Source organism: Dipodomys spectabilis, unplaced genomic scaffold (genome assembly GCF_019054845.1).
Source record: "Dipodomys spectabilis isolate Male_0828 unplaced genomic scaffold, ASM1905484v1 ptg000600l, whole genome shotgun sequence".
Classification (NCBI taxonomy): Eukaryota; Metazoa; Chordata; class Mammalia; order Rodentia; family Heteromyidae; genus Dipodomys; species Dipodomys spectabilis.
The window spans coordinates 62328-84556 of NW_024871277.1; positions in this window are offsets into that span (position 1 = coordinate 62328).

Sequence of the window (22229 nt, forward strand, 5' to 3'; positions counted from 1 at the left end):
CTAATGGACAGTTTCAAGGTCCTGAGATCAAGACCTAGTATTGGCACAAAGAAATTAAATTAAAAATGAAACTAAAATTTAATTTAAATGAAATGAAATTAAAAAATAAGCCAATATTAATCTTTGGGGGGGGAGATAAGGAATCTTTGTCAACTTTCTTTTCATGTTAAAATAGATAGAAATTAGCCACGCACCAGTGGCTCACACCTGTAATCCTAGCTACTCAGGAGGCTGAGATCAATGGATTGCAGTTCAAAGCCACTCAGAAAACTGGAAGTGGCACTGTGGCTCAAGTAGTAGAGCGCTTGCCTTGAGCTGAAGAGCTGAGGGACAGCGCCCAGGTCCACAGTTCAAGCCCCACGACTGACCAAAAAAAAAAAGATTTTTGTGGGAAATCAACATTATTGATATAATTTTCATTATTGTATTTAATGTGTTTAATGAAAATTTAAAACAAGTAGAATAATCCAGTTTGGTAAAAATATTTGTATGACTATATTGAAATGCATCCAGTAGCAATATAGATGCATTTTTTTCATTTCCATTGTTATTAAATAAACAAAATTGATATATGCTGTCTATTTTTACTTAGAAGCCTGGTGTTCTAATTAGTTTGGTCGTATTACAGGTATATTTCTAGGATTCAGTGATGGAAAACTAAAGTAAGTTGGATGCCCTCTTTGTAAACACTTCTAAGTGACAACTCAGAAATGAATGCAAATCAATATGATGAGTGTGATCAACCTAGAAATAACTCAAGTTCAAGCAATTTTAACATCAAAGTGCAAACAGCATAACTTCTTCATCAGAGACTCACAGGAAAGTAAAGGAAGATGATGTCAGGTCAAAATTCTAATTATCTGTCATAAAAGAACTGGCTGGTTCTACTGGGTTTCTTATGACTTTGAAGAAATTAATTTAGCTTCTCGGGACCACGTTGGTTGACTACTAATCCAGAATTCATCCATGTGCCTCAGACCAATTCAACACTTAGAAAATAATCTACCCTGTCAAAACAGATAGGGCTTTAATTCTATGTCTTCTGGAAGTTTCTTTTAAGCTGGCCTTTTGATGATCTTTATGATTTTACTTACATCTGTCTCCAGTGGCCTTTTCCACTGCCCTGTGGGTGTCAGACCCTCCCTGCAGTGACCCCCGATGGCCAGGAGGGAGACCACCACAACAGAAGCCATTGAAAGTGACTGTCCCCTTATCCCATGGTATTTCACCTGTCATGTCCTCAGCAAAGGTAATCCATCTGCATTATCCTGCTGTTGGTCTTTCTAAAAACTTCCCAGGCAGTGGAAGATTGTTGAAATGTACTAAAAATGTTCTAATGGATTCTTCTAGCACAGCAAGAAATGTCCATAGAATTGTTAAATGAGTGTGTGTGTGTGTGTGTGTGTGTGTGTGTGTGTGTGTACTGGTACTGGAACTTGAACTCAGGGCCTGGGTACTGTCCTTTAGATTTTTGGCTCAGGGGGACAATTGCTCATGAACTTCTGTTTCAGGCATGACATTTGCATTATGCCATTGTAAAGCTTTCCAGCCTACCAGACATTGAACTACATCCTTTATTCTTCCTATTTCACTTAACCTTCAGAACAACCCCACTGAAGCAGGCCCTCCAAACCCATCCTATTTACTCCTGAGCAATGGAAAGCCTGGGTCCCAGGGTCACTCTACCTATACACAGGAGCACATGGAATTGTCCAACGGTAGCTCTCATATTAACTACTATGTTATATTGACATTAGTTAGAAAATCAACTTTGATGTGATGGCCTAACATTGAATATTTCAATTCTTCACTATTTTCCTATCTTATCTGAACAGCATTGCGTTTTGCTCTACAGCACAATGAAGGTATAAATTAACACATATGCCTCAACTGAAATAGGACTGAATTATGTAGCACAGAGATTGAATTGGAGGTAGGGCACAGTGGCCCACCACTATGAGGTGCTATTCATGCGCATAATTCCATCAGAGTGCCATTTTGTCATAGGACTTATTTTTTCAGATCCCCATAACCAATCACCTCATAACACTGGCCCAGATAACCAATGTGATTGAATATGTTCCTTTCCTCCATCAACATATGCTATTTTCATTTATTATAGTTAAACCTTGTTGTCTGCTTTGTCACAATAATGCTAAATCTCCAGAGGGCCAGCAGAGTATAAATATATAAATTCTTGCTTATTTTATGTGGCCATATGCAGGCAGATGGCTGTCTCCTACTGTAAAGTTCAGAGTGACAGATTTAGAATCTCACTGCTGTGCTGGAGAAAGTATATGCCGCTGACTCTTAATTATAGGATTAACATTTTTTTCACAACCCCCTACTTTTTAGTGTTCTATAAAACAATTTTATAAATAGTGCAATAAAGAAGTATTTAAATGCCATACATTAAATGAAAGAAATCTTTCATTTTATTTGAATTCTTGCTATATTCCAAAGATGTTTAAAGGTTAACTGTACCAAGAAATTTGCAAACGTAGAAATAAAAATGAGGGATTTTTACTAGATCTTTCATTTTGGTTAAAAAAAACAGTCATTGATATCTTCATTTTTGCCAAAACTAGAATATATTTAAGAGGTATATGATAGTAGTCAGAACTTACTAACTTTAAATCAATAGATGAACACCAGATCTTCCAGGAGCAAGAATAAACAGAGCATTTATAAGAAGGCTCTTATATAAACATTTTATCTCCTGTCCTGAGACACAATGGTGTATATCATCCACAAAGGAACAAGAGAGTCAGGTGCCAGGGACTCACATCTGTCATTCTCACTTCTCCAGAGGCTGAGATCTGAGGATCACAATTTGAAGCCAACCCCATCATGAAAATCTAGAAGACTTATCTCCAGTTAACCAGCAAGAAGCTGGAAGTAGAGCTGTAACCAAAGTGGCAGAGCACCAACCTTGAGTGAAAGCTCAGGGACAGAGCCCAGGCTCTGAGTTCAAGCCCCGGTAATGATTTTTTTTTAAATGATTCAATTGTATACAGTTAAACAACTACTTAACTTTAAATAAATTAGCATAGTAAAGAACTCATACACGTAGATTAAAATAGGTATATTTGGCTGTTAACATAAAAACATAATATTGGATGCACTTACAAGTGAGTCAATTGACAGGTGTATTTCAAAGTAGTTTTCTAAAGTAAATTTACTTATAAAAGTGGAAAGAAAAGTTAATTAGAATTTCTGATAGTGTTGCTATGAAATCACTTTAAAGTGATCATGTTTAAACAGAAACAGTAATTAGGAAAAGTTGGTGTTGGGGTGATCATGCAGTTCTTAATTTTTAATGGTCCGGTAGAAGAACTAATCAATAAAAATGAAATGAAAGGCCCACAGGCAATCTTAGATGAGCCTGTTGCTACATCAGAAAAACTGAAAAGGGGACAGAAGAAATAATAAACTTTAGTGACATCTACTTAGTCTCAGTATATCAAAATGTTACCATGCACACCATATAAAAGTGTTAATACGTTCTGGGCCTGGGCGCTGTCCCTCAGCTCTTCAGCTCAAGGCTAGCGCTCTACCACTTGAGCCACAGCACCACTTCTGGCTTTTTCTGCTTATGTGGTGCTGAGAAATCGAACCCAGGGCCTCATGCATGCAAGGCCAGCACTGAGCCACTTCCCAGCCCCAGAATATGTTCTACTCTTTCTTCATGCTGAATGTTGAACATCTGCTATGGGTTTTGTGTTCAGTCCACACTGGCTGATTTTCAAGCCACCCCTGGACCAGGTGTCTGGCTGACTTAGGTCACATGAGCGCTCTAATGGAGCTCCACCAGGTGAGGAAGGAAGACCCTGAACACCCCCAGTGTTTGTGCCTCACAAGCCAACAGTGGAAAATCACAGGGCAAGAGGGTGAGAGGTGGCAGGAAGGGGTGAACATCACCTTTCATATGGCAGCAGCCCCGCCTTGAGAACAGATCTCTTAAGGCTGCGTTCATTCATCTTCTCTTCACAGTCGTTCATTCTTGTATAGCAATGAGGTGGCAGGCGTGAGCCACAGGCTCATAGCTAATCTCATTTTCTATTTTTTTAAAATAATGTTCCTCTACTGTATTTTTACTGAAGTACATATTACTACTTGGTAAGTACACACATAGTGTGGCTCGTAGCAAGGTGTCCTATAGCGTTTACATCTTCATAGGTAGTATGGATGGAGGTGGAAGTTTTAGACTCCAGCCCAAACTGCAAAAGATGTCAGGTCTGGCCACTTGCTCCTCCATGTCAAAAGAAGATGTGAGGTGAAAGGCCGGGAATCGGTTACCACAAAATCTGATGTCATTCTTTCCTCTTGCTAGAAAAAGCAACAACAGGAAGTATAATGGAAATGGCAGAAAAGTTTAAGGAGAGAGTGAGGGAGTAGTTCCAGATCACCTGACCCTTTGCTGGCGGGCTGGCTGTCCCTCATTTGGCATAAGCGTTGGATGGGCAGGTGGATTGATACAGGGGAAACACATGTACACCTGCACATGCCCACGTCTGTCGGGACACTTCAGCCAGACCTGCTATAGAGAGAATCTGGAAGCCAGGGACCGGGTGCTGTAAGGCGGTGCACGCAGGCACCTTGGAGCGGGTTCTCCCTGCAGGATGCTGCCCGTTAGCAGGACCTGCAGCTGGCTTGGGCCCTGGAACTGCTAAAGCATCTTTATCAACACTTGGATGAAATTCCACAGACCGTAGTCTTGGGGTCTTGCACATGGACCCATGGTTTGGTCAGGGGCCCTGGCCACACAAGACCTTAAGCTGTCTGCCTGCCTGTCTATCCGTCTGTCTCAAAAGAGATATGGTACATAGCTGACTTGGGAAGACAATGCTTCATACAGCCAGCCTTTTGGGGGTACGCACCTTCACACGGGGACACTGGAGACACGGGGTGTGGGTACACAATGGAGGAGGCCTGGACACCTAGTCTACCCTAATTCAAGTTAATTCATGGGCCCCAGGAAGGAGTCCTGGGCTTTCAGCCTGCAGCAGCTTACATACACCTGCGATGTGGATGTCTGCTCACAGCCACCGGAGTCCAAGACCAAGGAACCGTGGAGACTCCCACAAAACAGTTCCCTGGGGTGGGAAACGACTCCCAGCAATGATGTTCATTATTTTTACTTTTTGCACAAACTTTGAACTCCTAAGAAAGACTCTAAAAGCCCTCTCTTTTATGGATTTCTGTGTAGAATAGATCTGATAGATTTTGGCACAATAGATAAAGGAGCCACTTAAGATTGATTCTCTTATTCAAATTAGCACACGGTGCCAAAACTATGTTCTGGAAAGAACCTATTAACATTTGGGGAAATGCAAAGAACTAGAACAAAAAGGAAAACAGGCAAAATGCCAAAGTGAGTGTTCTTTCTTACACAATAAGCTTATGTTGTATTTTCTGTTTTCTTTCCAGGTTGAGATTTGAGAACTACACATATTTTTTTCTTGTTAAGATGATTTACAATTCCCTTTATGTAGAGGTGATACAAAGTCATTCTGAATGAATATCCAGAAAGATTACTGTGTAATCACTTGAAAATAGACAACAATGCAAATTGCTAAAAATGATGAATTTGTGATTCTGGACACAATTAGAGTTTGTGAAGTCAGCCATGCTGTTGTTCAGATGTTTGAGCATATGTTTCAAAGCCCAAAACACATTAATATAGAATTGTTCCCTATTGTAAAGCAATGTTCTTCTCCTGGTAAACCCATTTGTTGTATTAAAAAATGCAATTCGCAGGTATCAGGTTAATTTACACAGAGATTGCTTGAAAAGCTGGGTTTCTTTTCAGATTTCTTCTAATATCCCACTATTCCTGTGCTTCCGACATTACCATCTCATATCAACATTCCAGAAATCTCTGGATTATTATTATTATCTCTGGATTAGTATTATTATATTTTGAAGTTTTAACTGAAAGCCAGAAACTTTCATAGTCATTGAGACCCCTTATGATACTTTTTGTATTTATAGATGTTTTCATTGTATTGAGTAGATATAAACATTGTTTACATGTATTTGCCAAAAAAAAGTACCAATGGCTTATACCTGCAATTCCAGCTATCCAGGAGTCTGACTTCTGAGGATCATGGCTCAGAGTCAGCCTAGGCACAAAAGCCCACAAGACTTTTATCCCCAATTAATCACCAAAAAGCTGGAAGTAGAACTGTAGCTCAACTTGTAGAGTGATAACCTTGAGATAAAAGCTCAGAGCCATCTGCTAGGCCCTGAGTTCAAGCCCCACTACTGGTGCATGTATACACACACACACACACACACACACACACACACACACACACACAATTACCAGAATTTTTATCTAGCCCTTAAGAGTCAGTACAGTACAGATATCTTTTCGGTGACTGTGTTTTCCTATGGAAAAGTCCATTGTTTTAGTGAATAAGAGAAGAAATTCTAGAGACAATTTGAATCCATATACCAATAGTCACTGTATCTAAAATATAATGTGCCCTTTTATCTGTGTAATTATGTAATGAAATACACATTTAATATTCTGCAAATGGCTTTGAGATAATCCAAGACACATAAATGGCTTTAAAAAGTCTGCATAATGTTATAAGCAATACTAGAAGAAATCAGAGAAGAAAGCTGCCCACTGTAAATATTGGCTACATAAGCACAGGAGGAAATGCAAGGACTCCCACAGAGATGGCTGTGTAGAGCACAGGAGCTCTAATGATGTCGTGAAACTGGCAGTTTTCAGATTACAAAGTGAGCTAGCTAATAGGATAGTGTGTGTGTGTGTGTGTGTGTGTGTGTGTGTGTGTGTGTGTGTGTGTGTGTGTGTGTGTACTAGGGCTTGACTTCAGGGCCTCATATTTTAGCTTTCCTTCCTGTTCAAGGCTAGTGCTCTACCACTTGAGCTACATCTCCACCTCCTGTCTTTTGCTGGTTAAATAGAGATGAGAGTCTCACAGATTGTCGGTCTAGGCTAGCTCTGAACCACAAACCTCAGATATCAACCTCTTGAATAGCTAGGATTAAATGCATGAGCACAGTGCTCAGCTCTGCCCTCCACATCTAATTATTTTCCAAAGACCCTCAACTCCTACTTTCATAATCTTGGTAATTAGATTCTCCCTATGTGAATTTTAGAAAAATAACAGCATTCAGAAAATAGCTAATTACATACGTTCATAGTTTCAATCTTGCTTGAAAACTAGATAGTAAATAGAAGACATTTCTAAATGAAAATTTTCTCCTTTTCTTGGATTCATGAAATGAATTCAGATTTCACAACTGACTTGGAAAATTCTGATTTTTAAATCAAAACCAAAAGAGCAAAAAGCACATTTCTAATTTTCTACATATTTTCAGTATTTTTAATAACTCCTCTTCAACTAGTTTCAACAGCTATTCCTGAAAAAGAGAAAGAATAAAAGATCCTTTGCTCAAAGGCTGGCTTTGGGCCTAATGGTGACTGCCTATCAATTTCTTAGACTGTGGGTTCATTTGAATTCTCCCCTGCAAATAACCAACATACATTTCTGCATACAACCCTGTATATGTTTACATGCACATTTATAAATTAATTCTAGCTTCTACATATGAGAAAAAACATATGTCTTTGTCTCTCTGGACCTGACTTACTACACTTAACATAATTTTTTTCCAGGTTCATCCATTTCCTTGCAAAAAAATTAATATCATTCTTTCTAATGGTTGGGTACAATTTCATTATATATATATATATATATATATATATATATATATATATATATGTGTATGTATGTATATATATACCACATTTTCTTGATACACTCATCCATAGAGGGGCATCTGGACTGTTTCCATACCTTAGCTATGGTGAACAGTGCAGCAGTGGACATGGTTACATAGGTGGTTTTATTGTATCCTGATTTGGAATCTTTTCACTAAATGCCCCAAGAGTGGCATTGCTGAGTCAGAGGGAAGCTCTCTGTTTAATTATTTTTTTTGAGGAACCTCCACACTGCTTCCCAGATTGACTGAAACTCCTATCTGTGCCAGAATCTGTTGTTGTTTTCATTCTTGACGATGGCCATTCTAATTGGGATGAGATGGAATCTCAGTCCAGCAAGATGAATGCCGGGAAAACTGTACTTGGAAGGTAAGGGGGTCAGGAGAGGAGGTAAGTGAATGAAGAGAGGAAAGGGGAAGAATGCAGTCATAAGACTCAATGCCTATCCTATAAAATTAAAAAAACTGAACGCAGCAGTGAGGTTGGGAGGGATGAAAGGAAGGGATGAGTACAATGCATCTTGACCACAGAAGCCTGGAGTGCAGCTCATGGGAATTCTCACTAGAACCACCCTTTTCTTGATGTAAAAGCAAGTAATGTAATTCTGAGGAAACATAAGACATAACTAGCCATCATAAATAGTGGGTATGAATAGATTTGAGAAATGGTGTGATTCCAAGACTTAATCCAATGATGGTCTCATATAGAAATGCACACTTTAAAAATAATTTCAATAAAACAGGAAAAAGTTCTGTATATTTAAAGCACAACAACACAAATGGAAACATTTTGAGGGCCAAGGAAATTTGAATTGCAAAGCAATTGGTCATTTTATATTATACTTCTTCATGATTTTCTATATGAGAACTCAATCAATCTGTCAGTGAGGATTTAGAAGGAAATGGTAATTTGCCCTCAGCTAGAGAAATGTTGACATTGGCATGGTAAGTGTACTGAGATTGTAAATAGAAATTGGTCAGACAGAGAGTAAATTCTAACAGATCAGAGTTAAAGTTCCAAAATCATCTGGCTTTTTCAACTAATTGAGAATATTGGCAACCTAAAAGGATTGTTTTCAGAAGCTGTGACCTATTTAGTAGCTAATTCCTCTCACCCTTAGAGAAATCTGTCATTTAAAGTAAGTTGAATATTACAACCTTTGCAGCTCAAGTGACAAGTAATTGCTTTTTTTTAACCCATCTGTGGCATTTTAGAGATAAAACACATCTTTCCTAGTAAAAGTGAAATGTTGCATTTATTCTGTTGGTGGGTAATTTTCTGATAATTAGGCAAGTTACTGAAATGTAAGATGTCTCCCCAGCCTCTGTAGAAATACAGGGTAGAACTTGTTTGCAAAGGTGATTCATATGCATTAAGCCTTCAGAAATGCAATATTGTAAACAGAGCTCACAGGCATTCGTTCTTCAGCTATACATGATTATTATAATCATGGTTAAACATGATGATATGGACTTGCACACATTTTGGCTTTCATCTTCTTACAGGAAATTTTTTATTGACATCAGTGAGTATATGCAGGACAAAACTTTTTGAAATACAAATTATTATCAAGTGCATGATACATTTTTATTATTTATTAAATAATGTGTTTTGCCTGAAAGATTTTTATTGTAATCTAATGACTTAATAATAAAATCTGTACAGCCAGATCATTGCTTTTAATCTAAAATCTGTTATGATGAGTGAATGATATTGTCTGAATCAGAATGAACAAGTTTTTATTATTATAGTCAATTTGGCTTTTTTTTTTCAGTCGTGGGGCCTGAACTCTGGGCCTGGGCATTGTCCCTCAGCTCTTCAGCTCAAAGCTAATGCTTGAGCCACAGAGCCACAGAGCCACTTCAGGCTTTTTCTGCTTATGTGCTGCTGAGGAATCAAACTCAGGGTCTCATGCATGCAAGGCAAGCACTCTACCACTGAGCCACCTTCCCAGCCCTCAATTTAGCTTTCTTAGCATATTCTGTGACAGTAGCTGGGCTCAAACTCAGAGACAGAGCACTGTCCCTTAGCTTTTGCACACAAGGCTGGCACTCTTCCACTTGAGCCATACCAACACTGCTGGTCTGGAGATGATTAATTAAAGAGTCTCACAGGCTTTCCTGCCCTCATTGACTTCAAACCTTGATCCTCAGATCTCAACCTCCTAAGGAAGCTAGGATTACAGGTATGAGACACCAGTGCTACTTAATTTAGCATTTTATGATAGTATATTCTGTATTTTAGAAATGTTTTCCTGGGGCTGGGAAGGTGGCTCAGTGGTAGAGTGCTTGCCTTGCATGCCTGAGGCCCTGGGTTCAATTCCTCAGCACCACATAAGCAAAAAGAAAAAGCCAGAAGTGGCGCTGTGGCTCAAGTGGTAGAGCGCTAGCCTTGAGCTGAAGAGCTGAGGGACGGTGCCCAGGCCTAGAGTTCAGGCCCCACGACTGGACCCCCCCCCCAAAAAAAAGAAATGTTTTCCTTTTTCATCTCTACTATTTTTAATAATGTATACCTTGTCAGAGAAATTATCTTGGGATCTTTTATGGTATCTACAATAGCAATTCCAACTTAAACTCACAGTAAATACTTGTTGAGCTCACTTATGAAAAACTAGGCTTCATCTAATTTCCTTGCCCATATTTTGTGGGTAATACAATGCTTGGAATTAAGTCAATGAAAAATTGACTGGTGGTTCATTTCTGTAATAGTAGCTACTCAGGAGGCTGAGATCTGAGAGCTGTGGTTTAAAGACAGCTGAGAAAGAAAAGTCTGTTAGATTCTTGTTTCCAGTTTACTATTAAAAGAAAGGAAGTAGAACTGCAGCTGAAGTGGTAGAGCAAAGACCAGCAAAAATGCTAATGGACAATGCTCAGGCCCTGAGTTCATCCCCAGAGTTGGGACAAAAAAAATGAGACTACAATGATATATTTCAAATAATCTCAATAGATAGATTACAAATGTAATGAAGGTAAGCCTTTGTCCACAAAGCACAGAACTCTTCACTTGTAAATCTGAGCTATATTTGATTAAAAGGGAAATGTTAATGTGATCATTTGAAATTTTGATTTAGAAAAAAATTAATCCAGCTGTTTTCAAGTAGATATGTCAGAGTTAATTAAAACAAAATATATTTTTTGTATTTTGAACTTAGGGCTTGTTGAATTAGGGCCTAGGCTTTGTTGACCCAGGCTAGCACTCTACCATTTTGAACTATACCTCCACTTCCAGCTGGAGAAAGGAGAGGGGGCAGGGCAGGTGTAGTTAATTGGAAATAAGAGTATCACAGACTTTGTTACCCAGGCTGGCTTCAAACCATGATCCTCAGATCTTAGCCTCCTCAATAGCTAAGGTTACAGGCATGAGCCATCTACGCCTGGACAAAATAAAATGTATCAATAAAACATTAGTTATACAATAGAAAGGCGTAAACTGCTTTTGTTTTGTTAAAATTTTGTTAGGATATATTAATAATACCATTGTAGTAATTATCTTTTGCAACTAAAATGTTTCAATCCTGAACCTTCTCCAAGTATTCTCTGTAATCAATTGGTAAGCAAAATTTTATAAAACCTGGGTGCCAGTAGTTCACACATGTAATCCTAACTAATAAGGAGGCTGAGATCTGAGGATCCCAGTTTGAAGCCAGCCCAAGCAGGAGATTCTTATCTCCAATTAACCACTCAAAAACCACAAGTGGAGCTGTGGCTCAAGGTAATAGAGCAGTGACCTTGAGCAAAGGAGTTCAAGGACAGTGCCCAGGCCCTGAGTTCAAGCCACACAACTGACAAAAAGTAAACAAATAAATAAACTTCATAAGGCCTTTATCCTCTGAGTATTTTAAGATACAGCATTCAATCTCCAGAACCAAGATCTGCCGAACATGTGCACCAAGATGTCGATAAAGATGTAAGCATGAGAGAGAATAAGACATTATCAAGCAATGGTTAGCATCTTAGAAATCTGAGACTCAATTTTATATGATAATTCTCTTGGTCACAAGAAGGCTATGAACTATTAAGTATACCTTTTGTGCCATTCATTAAATCATTACTTCAACCTCTGCATCCTCTGCTCTCCTTAGCAGGCTCTGTATTCATGCCTGATAGCTGTATAACTGGAGACGTGTATTATCTTGTGCATTCAGGTTCGTAGTTTTATCATATCATTCACATTCTGCTGCTTGCAGAAACACTAAATGTTAGTTTATTGTGTTATATTGTGTTTTAAAAATATATACTTTAGGTCTTTCTTAAAATGTAGCCTCTTAGGCTTCACACTCTGGCAGTTCTAGAGAGGAATTGGCTCAGATAGATCTGTTGGGCTAAGGGATGTCTTCATGAGGAAGCCTGCTCGTATTTACCCTGTTCTCTTCTTTCCCATCCCAAAACAATTGTGAAAGAAGAAAAGAAACTGTACCCAAGGGAATCAGCTCTCAAGTACACCCTAAAGCTATTGGGACATCATGGTTTATTGCTTAAATAAAACAATATCCCTTGCATTCTTCCAGTGGAGAAATTATTGGGTTGGTTTGGATGTGAATCAATATGTACCTAAGGCTTATAGCTTGCTCTCTCATGCGAGGGGGATGCCTGGCGATTCTAAAAGCTGATGCTCACATTTACTGCCACACAATGAGGACAATTCCAAATTACAAGGCAAGTAGAAAAGTAAGAAAAAAAATTCTTGCCTAGAAAGGCAATTGTGAACTTGCTTGGAGACAAAACCCGGCTCATAAATTTCAGTCTTCTGGTAATCGTTATTTGATATTTCTGCAAGAGCATGAGCAACACACTATCTGTGTCAAGGCTCAGGGATTATATATTATTTATGTAACTTTTTTATTATTGCTTCTTTTCTTCTACTCTGTGTAAAGTGCTTTGTAAATATCCTCTGGCAATGCTGAAAAGTCTCCCTCAGCTGAGAAAAGAGAATTAATAGTTTATCATTTGCCAAAAATTACATTTCTCTGATGTGACAAAAACGGATGATGGATTAGGAGATGGAGATGAGACAGATTATCTATTGTCTGGATTCAATCATCCTTGGTATCATCATTGTGTGTGTGTGTGTGTGTGTGTGTGTGTGTGTGTGTGTGTGTGTGTGTGTGTGTGTCTACACGTACAAGCACACAAGAGGAACTTGAACTCAAGACTTGGGTACTGTCCCTTTGGATTTTGCTTAAGGCTTGGGTTTTACCACTTGAGCTACACCTCTATTTCTGGATTTTGGCTGATATATTGGAATTAAGAATCCCATAGATGTCGCTGCCTGGACTAGCTTCAAACTGCAATCGTCACATTTCAGCCTCCCACGGAGCTAGGATTACAGCCAGGAATATCCAGTACCCTTACCACCATTCTTATCTGCAGAATTAAACGTGTAATGTCTAGGTACAATATTTGTAAACACTCCAATGTGGTTTACTATTTATCACACACTTAAACTAATTTCCATCAGGTAGAAAATTATAGAATCAAGAGTACTTAGAGAAGACAAGCACTCTACTGTCTCATAACAAAATCAAAGAAAGGGCCCCAGACTGAGCTAGAAATGCTATAAAAATGGCATCCGCTGAACATCCATGGCTCTATTACTGTCTGCTGCTCTCACTTTCATTTTCCTGGGTACAAAGCAGTGAAAACGGCAGACTAAATTAGATGAACTTCCTGGGGAAGAATGCTATTGGCTAGGTTTGGATCACATGGTCACCACTATTAGCCAATGACTGAACTGCTAAGATGAACCATCTGAACAACCACGTGTGTCTGATGCTTGCAGAAAGTAAACACGGCAGAAAAGGGTCCTGAGTAATCTGAAGTCATGAGGATGCATATCCTAAAAGCAGAGCAAGATTTTCTGGATAAATAAAACAGATGGGAACTCAGATAATGAAGTGAGAAGCTGATCTTTGGAGACCCTTTAACAGCATGTGAAGTATATGAGAAATCCAAGGCCTGCCACGAGAGAAAAATCTTAAGTGTGGAAAATCTTGTGAACTTAGCAAATGCGAATCGCAAGAAGAGCTGCAGAAAGCTCTGCTAGCACCTGGCATGGCAGTATTTCATAAACATGAGCCTCAATAAAGATTATTTGATCAGGATAATCAAAATTATCTAAATGATTAGCAGTGCAATCAGCAAACTAAATTAGATGGTGGTGGACTTCCTAGAAAATAGATCATGCATATTCAAACAGAAATAATTAATTCAAGGGATTAATGACATTTCAAAAACAGGGAACTAATTAGAAGGATAATTTAAAACATAATCTCATTAATGCTAATTAGCTTTACAATAGTTTATAGAACAACAGTGAAGGAAGGAAATGAGAAATAGAAAAAGATATGGAGAAAAACAGCTATCAAAAGAGAAAAATGTATGTGAAATTGTCTCTGGAGAAATGGTAAGCTTCTTTGTCAAAAAGCAGATGGAAAACTAAATCAAAAGGAAAGATAATAAGAGGGATAAAAATGTCTTGCTCAAGGATGGCAGTAATTTTATTCTTATTATTGAATAACCTCAGTAAGTACGGACAAAATAGAAATCGTCTCTTTCCTCTTGAAGAAGTAAAATTCTCAAACTGATGTAAATTCTTAGTAAGTTTTTTTTTGTTTTGTTTCAGTTTTTTTAATTTAAATTTTATTGTCCAGGTGATGTACAGAGAGGTTACAGTTACATAAGCAAGATAATAAGTACATTTCTTTTGAACAGTGTTACCCCTCCCTCATTTTCTTCCACTTCCTCCCTCCCCCCTAAGTGGTAAAGTTCAATCCAACATGTTGTCAACTGAGTATCACTGCTGCATTGATTCACCCTTTGCCCCATTGTTTCTGTGGTTCCCCTTTCCTTCTCCAAATCAGATAAACTTATATATAAGACAAAGGGTTGAGAAATAAAAAATAGTGACAACAGGGAATAAAGAAAGAAAAGGAAAGGAAAGGAAAAAAGAAAGAAAAAAGAAATAATTGCATTAAAACCCTCATTTCCATTTCTTAGAGTTCATTTCAATAAGCATCATTTTATGTGATCATATGCACATAGGTATTGAGCCGTTGTGATCCTCTGCTAAGAATATTGTAGACATATTCTAGTTATTACAAATGAGGGAAACCATGCAACCTTTGTTTCTTTGGGTCTGGCTTACTTTGCTTAATATAATTTTTACAAGTCTTTCCATTTCCTTATGAATGAGACAATGCCATTCTTTCTGAAAAGAATATAGAATTCCATTGTGTAAATATACCATATTTTCTTCCTCCATTCATCTACTGAGGAGAATCTGGGTTGATTCCATATTTTAGCTATGGTAAATAATGCTTCAGTGAACATTGTTGTGCTGGTAGTTTTAGTGTGGTCTTGCTTGTGTTCATTTGGGTAAATGGTCCAGGAGTGGGATTGCTGGGTTATAGGAAAGCTGTATTTTTAGACATTTGAGGAACCTCCATACTGCTTTCCAGAGTGCTTGAGCCAGTTTAGCATTCCCTTCAATAGTGTAGTAGCATTCCCTTTGGCCACATCCACACCAGCATCTGTTATTATTAGTTATCTTGATAATTGCCATTCTAACACGGGTGAGGTGGAATCTCAATATAGTTTTTATTTGCATTGTTTTTATGGTCAGGGATTTTGAACATTTCTTCATGTGTCTATTGGTCACTCTTATTTCTTCTTTGGAGAAGTCTCTCTTTAAGTCTTTATCCCACTTATTGGTGGGGTTGTTGTTTCTTTTTTTAATTTAATTTTATTTTTTTGTGAATTCTTAGTAAGTTTTGCATTCAATATCTACATGATACCATTAGTGATTCATTTGGCAAGAGCAAAAAACAAGGAAGAGGAAAATTTTATATAGAAGGAGATCTTTCATTTTTAAATGGTGATAAGCATTTTCACTTTTAAGTTAATTTTTGCTCTAAAACTAAATAAAAAAATACACTTAAAAACCTAAGTTCACTTCTTGAATTTCTTTTTTTTATTAATAAGTGTTTTTATTGTGAAAATACCATGCAGAAGGATTACAATTACATGAGCAAGGTAATGAGTACATTTCTTATCAAGCATTGTTGCCTCCTCCTTTGTTTCCCCTTACCATCCCTACCTTCCCATCTCCCCCCCCCCCACCTCCCAACCCTGCCAAAGTTGTAAAGTTTGTTTTTCAACATAACGTCTTGTACATCCCATTGTTGCAATGGGTGCACCTGTATCCCTATTTAAACAATTTGTTTTTTCCCTTTTCCTCCACAAATTATAACAACATCAAATACAGTGAAAACAAGGGTTATGCAGTGGGGACAGCGTCTTTGAAGTAAAAAATTGCTTTTTATCTGACATACAATACAAAATTTTAAACTCATTAGAGCTCTAGTGAATCAAAAGTTGTACTTATTAAGAGATGTTTCCTTAAGAAAACAGCATCCTAAGTAAGAGACCCACATCCTAACATGCAGACTTCAGAAATTCATTCTCCATGATAACATTCATATTTTAAAATACTAATTAAATATTTTTCATTTATCATCAATATTAAAATGACCAAATCAGATTCCAAATATCAAGAGAAAAATCTCCCCAGATATAGAAAGGTAGAAGGGGAGGAAAAAGGGGAGGGGGAGAGAGAGAGAGAATGAGAGAGAGTTCCATACAGGTACATACTCACATGTGGTTATGTGGTACATACTCAAGTGGTTATGGCATGATAAATATTGTTCCTTTGCTATGTGACTAGCAGTTGGATATCAAAACATTTAGCATCATACTTTTTCATTTTAAGGAGCCATGCAGCTATGTAAAATTAGTTCCAATTCTCCATTTTCCTTCTATCTAATCTTCCTGCTCCTGCGATTTAATTTTTATTGTGTAGTACCCACACAGAGAAGCAAGATTAAATCTGCACAGTTCACATGATGCTGCATGCCTCGATGTCCTTTAAGTTCTCTGTGTGACACAGATTAAAAGCCTTTGCACAGTCCTCTAAACCCCTGCCTTCCCCACATTATCCCTCACTGCATTTCCCCTGCTACCTGGATTACAGACTCTGACCATGGGACCTCCCTCACTCTTCCTCCAGCACTGAACAACTCTGTGGTTCTGCCTGAACTCTTGTACTCAGTACAAGTCACCCTTGTACTGAGCATTAACCACTAACATTTAAAACCAAATCCCATCATCCCCGAATTCATGATCAACTCTTAACTACTCAATACTTCCCTGTAATTCTTACCTTTCAATCGAGGAAGTGAATCATTCATTATGTTTTGGGGTATTTCGTCCTCTGAGCCAACAAGAAGATTCCAAGAGGTCAGAGCCTTTGCTCTCAGATATGATCCTCATTTTAAATCCTTAGTTTTAAATCCTATGGCTCTATTGGGATCCAGTAGGACTCTAAATCCTCAGTTTTAGATCCTGTGTGATCCATTAGAATCTATCAGGATTCTTTTTAAGTCCGGGTTTGAGTGCTTGTAGGATCCACTAGGACTCATTTTGAGTCCTCAGCCCAGTCTGGGAGTGCACATGCCATCCAGGGACCCATCAACTTCTCCCGGTGCTCCCTGCCCAGGCTGAATAACATGATGCCTAACAAATATTCGTGACCTTGGATATCAAACCAGAAACGTATGGAAATTTACCTCACCACAAAGGGAATAAATTCAGTGAATCAATGACGTTCCTGTATCAGACTGTCCAGACACCCGATCATTCATGTGTCAGCTGTGTGTACATATGACTTTGTCCTTGATGCATGATGATGATCCAGATTGGTTTTACAACCTGCAATTTATTTTCTCTCCTTTTCCCCTCTCTCTCTCTTCCCTCATTTCTGCTCCCTGAGATTATATGCCTTTAGAAAGCAAAACGAATAAACAAAAAAGCAGCAACCCAGTAGCTTTCTTCTGAGACTTCTTTCTGGAAAAAAAAAACCTAGGTTAAGGAAGTAGTCACCAAATAAATATTTATGAGACAAATGAATATAAATTCATAATATCAAATGCAAGCAGAGAAATATTGAGTGACAAGTTATGATAGTACACCCGAGAGATCATAGTAAGCAAAGTCTCAAGAATAAGAAAATATTGTCCAAGAGTAGATGATTACAAGGTAACTAACATGAAAGCACTTTATTTTCACAATTTGTTTCTAGAACATAATAGCAAAGAAAGAAACCTTAACGAATCAGTGTAAGACATCTGAGCCTTAGTACGTTAACTCTTTGGATTATATTTAGAAAAAAGTTTCAAGTTTTTATTGTCTGATAACTATATGACTAGTCATTAGATATTTTACCTTTTTCTCTAAGTAGTTTTCTTATCCATTACTAAAAATAAATGTAGTTAAATAAAAACGGTCATCTGAAAATGTGGCTGAAGTGGCAGAAAATAAGCCAAGGAAGAGAGCAAGGCACTGAATTCAAGTCATGAAAGTGGCAAAAAATATATGATATGTGTTGTAGAGATGGATTATTCTGTCACACCTCTTCGAACTGCACTCAGGTATCTGCCTTTCACCAAGGATTCAAAAATGAATCTTGCTTGGCACTGGTGCCAAGCTACTCAGGAGGCTGAGATCTAAGGATCAAGGTCTGAAGCCAGCCTGGGCAGGAAAGTCCATGAGTTCACAAGCAAAAGTCCAGACGTGAAGCTTTGCCCAAGTGGTAGAGTGCCAGGCTCGGCAGAAAAGTTCAAAAGCTGTGTACGTATGACCATATATATGATGATGCGAAGTGAAATGAAACCCAAGACACAAGAGGCCTTTCTTTGTTGTCGTTGTTTTTAACATACTATGCAATGGTTTTGTTTCCTTTGTATGCCCCAAGCACCCCCCCCCCCCCCGTGGCAATCCCCTCTTGTCACTGTACTTGTATGTACATTTGTCTAATTTGGGGAGGGGAAGGAGAATAACAGAATTCTGAAACAAGGACACAGGATGACCATTGCAGCAATGACACCCAAAGACAGTATATTGGAAATGAACTTTACAACTTCGGGGGAGGGGGGAGGAGTGAGGTAGATGGGGGAAGGAAGGGATAGTGGGAGAACATTAAGGGAGGAGGTAAAAATGCTTGAAAAGAAATGGACTCATTGCCTTACTCATGTAACTGTAACCCCTCTGTACAGCATCTTTGCAATAAAATAAAATTAAGAAAAAAAGCTAAGGACAGCATCTAGACTCTGAGTTCAAGCCTTAGTACTGGCACAAAACAAACTGTCTCAATTGTTGGAAATGTCCTGGGATGTGGGGTTTCACAGGAATAAAGACAGCAACTCAAAGGAACGTGGCCAGGCGAGGTTTCCTTCAGCAGAAGGTCATGCTGCTAAGGAGGAAGCGAGTTTGCAAGAGGGCCAAGTTGGCCATCCTCCCAGGTTCTGATTGGTCAGAACTTAGGTACAGCATCTTGTGTGATTGGCTAATTTGAAAAGAAACATTTAACAAGATCCAGCTTAATTAAAAGAAACCAAGTGTCTCAATGAAGAAAAAAGGATGTAACTAAACTTCAATGAACTTGTAGCAGGATGTCTCCTTTAAAGTTCCATAGGAATAGGATGGAACTAAACTACAATCAACTGGAGGCAAGCTACCTGGCCAAAGCAGGAACTTCTCAGAAGAAAACAATTCTCACACAGTTGACCAAAAGAAAGTAATCACATGCCAGAAAAAGAGTTTAATTCTTACATGGTTTACCAAAAACAACCAGCACCTTTCTCACTAGCCAAAAGGAATGACTCAAGGTGAATGTGTGGCCTTCAAACCCCTAGGTCCCAGAACAAAGTGTGTATGTCAGAAATGATCAGTGGACTTCTTGCATGCACAAGAGAAGCATTCACAGAGAGCAAACTCACAAGAAAGACAGTGCTGAGAAATGGCTAAGAAATAAACTCAGGGCTTTGGTCAAATCCATCTGAACACTTTTCTACCTATGAGAACTTTTTGTTACCCGAGACAATAAATTCTTACTACCAGGACGGTTTGGGATGGAACGTCTGTTAATTTACAACGAAAGGTTCTGATTGAAGTGTCAAAAATCATTATTTTCCTGGGCACTAGTGGTTTGAGCCTGTAGTTCTAGCTATTCTGAAGGCTAAGATCAAAGGATTGGGGTTGGAAGCCATTAGATTCCAAAAGAGCAGGGGCAGGGGCAGGGCGGGGAGTGAGAGAAAGAAAAGAGCAAGAGAGTTCAACACCAGTACAGCTTTATCAGAATAAAAGCTACAAGGAGGAGGCTCGAGCCAAAGCTATAGAATCACTCCTTGCTTACAATCTGAAGCACTTACACTGGTTCTGAAGAAATGCTGGAATTATCTAGTGAGAGTGGTTCAAAAGTAACTCATGGTGGGACAAATGGAGGGAAACAAGGTCACCGATGGAGGGAGGGAGCCAAGCCAGGGCATCTAGATGCTCAAGGTCCAAAGCTGGGAGACTTTGGTCTGGCACCTGCCACAGCTGATCTCATCTGGGAGCGGGCAAAGCTGGAATCATTGTGAATCAAGGCTCCGCGCTGCAGCCTCAAGATAAGGACTTCACAGAAGTCATCCAGAGAGACATGTTCACAAGACTCCATGTCCAAAACAGTAAAGCAAAAGGCTAATCTGGGAGCATGGTTCAAGCGGTAGAACAGAAGTGAGAGCAAGGAAGCCAAGTGAGAGCAGGAAGGCACTGAATTCAAGCCACGGAATTGGTAAAAAGCCTCCTTGCCTTTTCCAGAGATTTCTTTCTTTTCAGAATTGGTCTGTACTTTGGGATTTCCCAGTGGTATTCAAGGCACAATAGAAGCTGAAGTCTCTAGAAGACTTGAGCGATGAAATGTAGGATTATAAATGCAATGCATTTCCATGCTCAGTCCCCACATCTATCTGGCATACACTGAGGACAGGAAGGAAATCAGTGACACTGCTGTGATGTCATGGTGGCCTTTCCAGACGTTTTCTGCACCCACAACCGCTAAAGGCCACCGTCCTCACACATCAAACTTCTCCACCATTTCATGTTCAGTTCAATAGAGAGAGGAGGTCAAGGACGTAGACTGGTAGTGTTGAACCACAACTACTTCTAGGATTCTAGACACATTCAGTAATTCAACTAGTGGTATCATAAAAGAGTGTTAAATTTTAAATACAAAAATAAATATAAGCAAAAGAAGGAAATTCTCCTTGTGTCGTAAATTAAATAGCACAAGAACATTTTTGCCCATAGGTTTCATACTAATCTGAAGAAGAGCTGAGTTAAGGGGTGTATCATCCACATGTGGTCTCACAAGAAGTTAGTTCATCACCTTCAGAAGGGCCAGCGCTTGAAGGCCTCCTGCCTGCTCACCCTGCCTGCCCTATAGCAGAGAGATCCATCCTTCCCTCCCTCCTTCCCTCCTCTTCCTCCTTCCCTCCTCCCCTCCTTCCCTTCCTTTCTTTCATCATTTCTTGGACTTGAACTCAGCACCTGGGCACTGTCCCATAGCTTTTTTGCTCAAGGTTGGTTCTCTACCACTTGAACACACCTCTACATTCAGGTTTTTACTGGTTGATTAGACATACTAAGCTTGTTGTGTGTGTGTGTGGGGGGGGGGGGGTCGTGGGGCCTGAACTCTGGGCCTGGGCACTGTCCCTCAGCTCTTCAACTCAAAGCTAGCACTCTACCACTTGAACCAGAGCGCCACTTCCTGCTTTTTTCTGCTTATGTGGTGCTGAGGAATCGAACCCAGGGCCTCATGCATGTGAGGCAAGCATTCTACCATTGAGTCAACTTCCCAGTCCCATCTCATGGACTTTTCTTCCTAAGCTGTCTTTGAACTTTGATCCCTGGTTCTCAAACCTCCTATGAGCTAGGCTTACAGATGAGTGATTTACCTGGCCGAGTGATTCTTTCTTACGTGAGAAAAACATAGTACAGGTAAAAAGGCTAATGAGTGTGCAATAACTGTACGAAATGTAAAAGAATGAAACTGTCTTTATTAGTAATATTGTTGTTAAGTTTGTGTAACTCAAGAACATATGTGGAAATCCTAGTTCTGGTGCCTGTGAATGTGATCTTACATGCATAGGAATTAACATCTTTTCTGTCAGTGTGGCTGCTTCCTTAGGTCAGCCTTGTGAAATTCTGCCTAGAACAAAAAAACTGTTTGGTGAAGCCACATCCTGTTGGAAGAATTGTTTTCCTAGAGGCTGGCTTACATGGTAGAATGACCCTGAAATCCTTTTTCTGACAAGTGCCTATCTTGGCCAGGTGGGTTGGCCCTGAGTGATTGTACTTTAATTAAGACATTGTGTTACACATTATGTCCCCTCCCTTTTATGTTTTAACTAAGCAACCTAGCCAGTTGCACAATAGTGTGAACCTGTGTTCTGACAGTTCTGACTTTGTTCTGACTGTGTTCTGGCTTTTCTGTGTTCTGGCTGTGTTCTGACTGTCTGACTGTGTTCTGACTCTGCTCTGTCTGACTGTGTTCTGACTGTGTTCTGACTTGTTCTCACTGTGTTCTGTGATCT